The 7,789-nt window shown below is 35.2% G+C and overlaps 1 long non-coding RNA gene across 2 annotated transcripts; it reads right to left on the bottom strand.

Annotated features, from left to right (window-relative positions):
- Positions 1 to 4,224: 4,224 nt before the first annotated feature.
- LOC112750654 (uncharacterized) lies at positions 4,225 to 7,713 on the bottom strand. Of its 2 annotated transcripts, XR_003175955.2 has the most exons (4): positions 7,081 to 7,710; positions 6,901 to 6,948; positions 5,947 to 6,071; positions 4,225 to 4,489 (listed from the first exon to the last, which is right to left on the bottom strand). It is a non-coding gene; the product is annotated as an uncharacterized lncRNA (long non-coding RNA). The 2 variants fall into 2 exon arrangements; XR_003175954.2 differs by lacking the exon at positions 4,225 to 4,489 and having other exon boundaries at positions 4,859 to 6,071; positions 7,081 to 7,713.
- Positions 7,714 to 7,789: the final 76 nt, after the last annotated feature.

Here is a 7,789-nt window from a genome sequence, read left to right as displayed (position 1 = left end):
CCAGTAGTCAGCCACATTCTCTTTGCAAACAATGTTCTCTAAAAGCATCAAAAGAATCATGTGCTAATATCTTGATTCTATGACTACGATATGGTTAGTGGATAGAAAACCAACCTAAGTAAGTCAACAGTCTTCTTCAGTTATAACACTCCTCTCCAAATTAGACAACAACTAGCAAACATTTTGAATATTGGACATATAGGGCCTAAGATAAATACCTAGGTCTCCCGTCAATTGTACAAAGATATAAAGAAGCCGTTTTTGGAGCCATCAAAGACCAGGTACAAAAGAAGCAATTCCTGTGTATACTCTATCCTATTTTAAGCTACATGATTCACCATTGGATTAGATTCATAGAATTTGAACACAATTTTAGTGGGTCAAAGAGCCATAGAGAGGATAATGTCACATGGATTAGTTGGGACAGAATGACAAGACTTAAGAGAAAGGGAGAACTGAGTTTTAAGGACTTGCGTGCACAAAATCTGGCTCTGCTTAAAAAATAATTTTTGGACATTGGCTATTAATACTGATGCTCTGCTTAGCGAAATTCTAAAAGGTCATTACTTTAGATATAAGTCTCCATTGACTGTAGAAAAAAGGGATTAAACCTTCCTAGGACTGGCAAAGCCTTTTAGAGGGTAGGAACGTGGTGGAAAAATATTTGAGGTCGAGTATAAGGTCAGGAGATGATGTTAATGTTTGATAAGAATTCTAGTTCCCCCTTACCCCCCCACATACCCATATCATATCATTCTCAGCAATCAATCCAGCAACAACATGTTTCCAACAATTAATAAAGTAAACAACCTACTGACCACAGATAGAAAATGGAACAGAGAGTTTATAGAGATGATCTTTCTCCCTTAAGTAAGTACTCACATCCTCTCCATAAAACTGAATGAAGATGGCAAGGACTCTTTGGCCTAGGCTTTGGACTTGAAAAAGCAATATGATGTTGCATTTGGATATGTGGTAGCAATAGCATATAGTTTTGTGCATGTTTTCTTCTACATTTTTAATGTCTTGTTTAAGTATTTCTTTTAAATAGTAAATGATGAGTAGTATAATAATGTAATTCTAACATCCAGATTAATATTTTAAAAATAATATTGACAGGTTTGTGGAGGTTTGAAATCCCATAGAATAGCTGTTTTTTTTTAATATAAAATTTTTTTGTGGGGGTTTTGAACCGCCACAAACATTAACCAAGAACTGCCACAAAATACCAGCACAGAACCCCCACAAAAGGGATAGAAAACCGCCACTAAATGACATTGTGGGGGTTGTGAAAAACCGCCACAAAGGAGCTCGTGGCACCTCAAATTTTGGAGGTTTTTGAAATTGTCACAATTCTTTTTGTGGGGGTTTGAAACCTCCACAAATAGGAAAAAAAACCTCCACAAATAAACAAAAATTCTGTAGTGTGGTACTATCCACTTTCACCACAGCTTCAATTTCATGCTCAATATATATTAAAAGAGAAATATTAAAACTTTTTTATTTGATCAACCGAGAGAAACAACACAACCACAAATTAAAAAAAATGAAAGCCATGGATGCATTAAGTGAACTACAATGAATTCAAACTAACTAATTCTCTTACAAAATATTTTGAAACAATTAAATACCTATAGATCATGAGAGTGAGCACCTATTTCATGGTATGTAGAAATCAGAATGTAATAGGTAGCAGATAAAGAGAATGGGTCGTACTGAAAAGAATTCAAACTAACAATTAAAAAAGTAGAAGAATTCAAGTCTATTGAGACTTCACACCTGAAAAATATATTTTTTTCAAATGAAAAAAACTACTCTTTAGAAAGTAAAGGGTAAATTGCTATCATTGTACATATTAAATATAATAGTAATGGACATTGAATATGATGGATATGATGAACATATGTGGCCAACAACAACTGCATTATGCCTATGCATTTTCTTGAATCTTTTCCTCAAAAAATAATGAGCAAATATTTGTGGTTTATGATAAGCGTAGTTAAGAATTATATTGGATATGTAAAACTGTTTTAATTTCTCTTTCTTTTTCTTCCGCACACATAATTTGCGTGTTTAACTTGTACTAATAACTACATATTATAAGGCAACAAAATTAAAAAGCACCATTCTTTTATAGTTATAAAAAAATGACTTGACACATTTGATGCCTAGGCATCTTAAGCTAGTTTCACAAGCCTTTTTCATTAGTTTTCATTTGATTTCATGCACTTTCTTAGGCAATAAGTAAGCTTTGGATGAGAATTGCATGCATATCTTGATTCAATCAAGCATGGTTAATTATGTGCATTTTCATGAGATTTATGCAAGATTTACTTGAATATTATGAATGATGTAAAATCTTGTGATTATGGCAAGGCTTTGAAGCATTTGTTTGGTTGATGATAGGTGAGCAAAAGCAGAGGAAGAGCAAGGAAGAAGCAGAGAAGGCAACTTTGGTAGCCAAAGTTGGCTCACCAATGTTGCCATGAATGTTGCTTGTGGAAAAGGAAGCAACGTTGGTAGCTAAGTTGGCTCACCAACGTTGCTACAAATGCTGCTTAAAGAGGAGAACTAAGCAATGTTGGTGGCCCTGGCTGGCTCACCAACGTTGCCATGAACGTTGCTTGTATAAGGATGAGCAACGTTGGTGGCCAAGTTGGCTCACCAACGTTGCCACAAATGTTCCAGGCATGAGAAGCAACGTTGGTGGCCCAAAGTGGCTCACCAACGTTGCTAGCAACGTTGCTACAAGAGAGGTGCAACGTTGGTGGCCAAAGATGGCTCACCAACGTTGATCACCAACGCTCCAAGGCCTAGCATGCAACGTTGGTGGCCCAAGAGTGGCTCACCAATGTTGCTGGTAACGTTGCAACTAAGAAGGGTGCCCAACGTTGGTGGGAACGTTGGTGAACCAATGTTACCACCAACGTCTTCGATAAAATATCAAGTTGAAGTTGGAAAATTTTGACGCGACGCATACGCGTGAAAGTGGAAAAATAGCAAGTTTTCGTGCATGCATGAGCGACGCACACGCGCAAAATGGCAAAAAATCAGCTTTGACGCGTACGCGTGGGCGAGGCGCACGCATGACCAAGCGAACGTTGGTGCCACCAACGTTGAGCCCAACGTTCGTGGCAACGTTCAAAGAGGCTTTTGCATGCAACGTTTCTGGTACCGTTTGTACACAAACGTTGCCCACCAACGCTAGCACCAACTTCAATTCAAAATGGCACCCATGCAAGTATGAACGTTAGTTTGCTAATGCCTAGGCCAACGTCACTAAAAGTCACTCCTAACTAGCTTCAAAAAAGGCTAAAGCCCACATCCAAAGACTTGAAGATTGATTGGGAAAGTGTATAAATAGGATAGATTTTGAGTTAGAAAGGAGGCTGGGAAGCAGGGACCCTAATTGGGAAACCCTGAAATAATTTACTTTGTACTTTTCTTTCAGTTTCATGTACTTTATTTTTTTTTAGATTTTGATTGAGCAATGATGAACTAAACCCCCATTTCATTAGGGGGAGGAGCTCTATTGTAATACTAATGAATGAATGAACTTTGTCTTCTTCTCAATCCACTTGGGTAGCTATAGGATATCTTCTATGCTTATTGAGATTCACTCACTCCGGAAGGGGGTTTGAATCTATTGAATGCTTGTGTGAGCTTCGGAAGGGAAATCATAGGCATTAGAATTGGAGCTCTATCCTTCACAATTCTCTTGACCAACACTATTCGGGAGGAATTGAGGTCTTGAGAAATTGTGTGGCTTATGGATAAGAAAATGCACTTAACCTCTTCTCATGACAATTAGATCAAGGAATTGGCAAGATTGATTGTGATTAGAGAGATTGGGTTGCCAAGGAATTGGGATCCAATCAATTACAATCCGCCATAGATCTACTCATATGATTGAGACAGAAGTTGAGACCCATTTGATTCATGATGGATTATGATATCTCCAATCCCTAATGAATCTTTCTCTTTGATTCTCCTCAAATTAGATTGCCTTGAATTTACTTTAATTGCAATTGTTCACTGCTTTCTTTTAAATTTTCAGCACCCAATTTCCTTTACAATTCATGCAATTTAAGTTTCATCGCCATTTATATCCTGCCCTTTTTCTTTCTTGTCATTTAAGATTCAAGTCATTTACATTTTTTGCTCTTTAAGTTTCAACCTTTTACATTTTCCGCCATTTAAGTTTTTGTCATTTACTTCCCAGCATTTAATTCTCCAATACTTTACTTTCCAGTATTTATATTTCTAATCCTTTACATTTTGTTGCTTTACTGTCTACAATTTACTTTCTGCCCATTTAATTTCACCAAACTCTTTCAACATTAGCTTGACTAGACTCATCACCCAACTAAAATTGCTTGATCCATCAATCCCTGTGGGATCGACCTCACTCTTGTGAATTTTACTACTTGATGCGACCCGGTATACTTACCGGTAGTTTGTGCGGATGTGATTTCTTGCCATCAACATTCTATATGTAAAGAGCAGATAACTTTTAAATTGCATGAGTTTAGTCAATAACAATGTAAAATAAAATCAGAATAATGTAGTTTTAAGATAAGCATCAATAAAAGATAGTTTGATCAGATGTGGAGTATTTCACTATTTTGTAAACAACTACAAAATTATATAATACTGAAAATAAACGAATACTCATTAGTGAAAATAGTCTTGCAAGTACGCAAACTATGATGCGCTTGCATGTAAAGCCTTACAGTAATTAGAGGTGCCTAAATCTGAACCATCTATTGTCAAGACTAACCACATCATATCAAGAGCAGTAATTTCTCACAATCAAAATGGATAGGTTGAAACTTGAAAAGACAAACTTAACATGATATAAACCAAATTGAAGCTAGTTTTTATAAATATCCTTATCATGTTACTTTACAACACCAAATTAATAATTAATAACTCACAATTAAAAACACTTAATAGTTCAGTGTCCAATAAATTTCAAATACATCAAAACTTAAATAACGAACCCTCTTACAGAGGAAATGAAGTTTCTAAAAAGAAATATCACTATTAAAATTCCAATATGCTCAACGAATGAAGAACAATTAAATTTAGATATAAGGAAACATCAAATTATGGCATATGAAACAGATCTTAATTAAAGAAAATATGCTTAATGAAAATTGGGAAACCAAGTTTAACATAAAAATAAATAGAGAATTCAAGATATTCAGGATCTAAGGTGATGAATTGAACATCAAGGGAGCTATCATAGAGAATTTTAAAATTCGTCTAAAAAGGTTGGGAATTGGTTGTACGTGATATCTACTTAGCTAAACTATGATATTTTAAGCTGTGGAGTGAAAGATTGATAATGAATCTTTGATGGAAATAGAATATAATATGCTCATCTATAAAATTTATTTTCAGTGAAGTATTTCTTCTTGATAAATTCATTTACAATTGGCTGAGACTATATAACTGAATTTTGTAGTGTGTAAAAATTTTCATGCACATCACCCCTTCCTTATGTTAACTTTTCTCTTGATTGGATAAAATAAAAATGAAGGTTGGATAAGTAATAAAACAGTACAAATAAAAATTTTTAATTATATATATATATAGAGAGAGAGAGAATTTAATCATTAATGCATGGTTATATTCCTTTTGACTTGTAATGATCAACAGTAGCAGAACTTGGTGATCACTATGAAGCTAAAACTATATTGTGCTTTTGTCATTGGTTAATTATTTCTAAAGCTATGAATGTTAAATTGTGTACAGTGGAAGGAAATGGTGCAAGGACCTCCAGAAGGACATAGAGCAAATGCTGACACCCTAATAACTTCCTATGTTGAAACGACTAATAACATTCGAAATCTATCCTTATATGACATCTATCCTTATATGAGAGCGATGCAACAAACACTATAAAGGAATCCAATAGCAATACAACAAATAGAACATTACCTAACGATGCCAAAGCACAAAGTAAAAAGACAGAGCGGGTGGTGTAGGATGAACCAGGCGTATAGTTGCTACTTGCTGTCAGTAGGTAAACTTAACTCCTTTCAATTTATTCTGATCAGATTCACCTTGAACGAAAAAACAGTATATAGTTTAGTTTCTATCATGTCAAACATTGCTAGTTGATTAAATCATAATGTATTTATGCTAAATTCTTCTCAGTCCAATTTTCAAAAGTTTTTTCCACAGTAAAAGATTGTTTATGCAGGGAGAAGGATATAACATATTAGCAACAATGCAATATTAATTCAAACCAAGATGCACGCAATATTAAGCACAGAAAAAATAATAGAATCATATAGCAGAGTTAACATAAACATGAAATTTACAAAGTTTCATTTGAAAGCAACAAAGCTGAAATGGGCAGTGAAAAAAATTTTTTGACCCAATTTTAGAAGACAAAAGACCCAAAAATCGAGAATTGAAACTCACTACCGTGAAGAGTGATGAATATAGTAGATATAGTTTAAGGAACTGAACAAAAAAATTAACAGAAACACAATAGAGTGGATACAAACCTCCACATTAGCTGTAGAAAGATCTTCTTTTACCTTAGTTGCTAAATTATTTTGAAATTACAGAAGCCATGACATCAAAAACCAAAGGAAAAACGAACAATTCATGTTGCATCACTTAGAAATCTCACTTGCTCTTATTGGATGCAAAATTAAAGATAAGAAGAAATCAAGTTAAGACCTTTTGGTGAAGGGCAATTAGAATCCTGGCAATAATATTACGGTTCTGGATTTTCTGCATCAACGGAGAAAGACGCATCGCAACAACAATAACAACAATAACAGTACAGACATTTACATCAGATCAAATAGTAAGGAACACACATAACTTATCATCGCAAACCATTACGAATTTGTCATTAGAAAAAGAAAAAAGAAATACCCCTAGGTGGGAGCGCGTCTCTTGAGAGTGATCTGGTGCTGCCACCTGCTATGAAGACACAATTTAAATAAACAAAAATAATATTAAAAAAAAAGAAAACAGGGGTATTAAAATCTTATACTTTCATTTTCTCATAGAGCTTGTTGGGCAGTCTGTTGCAAAATGTCCATAAATGCTTACAATTTTAGCAGCTTCTGCTGGCACAAACGCCGCCGAAACCTACTTCCGCATCCGCCTCCTCCCTGGTTGCAATCCTTGACCCATTCCACCACGGCTGTAGCATGCACGACAGTGGACCCATGCCGCCTTAGACTCCTCCACTACTATAGCCGCCGTCGCCACCGCATCCACCTTCATAACCCCTACTACCACCGCTGCTGTCTCTTCCACCACCACGACTCCCCTGAAGGTTGGAGCCATTAGGTACAGTGACATCAACTATTTTGAAACTCTATAATCTCCACCTTCAAGTTAGATTAGGAACAAAAAAGCTAAAGAAGAAAAAGAGATCGAAAAATAGTATTAGAGAACGGAGAAACGAACTGAAGAGGAGGAGGAGGAACTAATGATGATGATGAAGAAGAAGAAAGAAAAATAGAAAATGAGAATGGAAGGAGAACGTAAATGACGAGAATGAATCTCTTTTTCAATTTTGATTTTGAAATTAAAATTCAAAATTTAAAATTTCATGCTCAATTATTGCATTTGTGGCAAGTGACAACAATGACGCAGAATGGGAGAGATGAGTTTGATATAAAAGGAAGGAATTGTTTTGAATGAATCTAGAACATGCCACGTTGGATTTCCACTCCCGAATAAACCTTCTTTTAAAGGATAGTTATAGGATTATAGGATAGGATATAGGATTAGGACTGGTCTTGCATCAAAA

Source organism: Arachis hypogaea, chromosome 15 (assembly GCF_003086295.3).
Source record: "Arachis hypogaea cultivar Tifrunner chromosome 15, arahy.Tifrunner.gnm2.J5K5, whole genome shotgun sequence".
Taxonomy (NCBI): domain Eukaryota; kingdom Viridiplantae; phylum Streptophyta; class Magnoliopsida; order Fabales; family Fabaceae; genus Arachis; species Arachis hypogaea.
The sequence above is the reverse complement of the archived record's forward strand: the minus strand, read 5'-3'. Positions and strand labels throughout refer to the sequence as shown.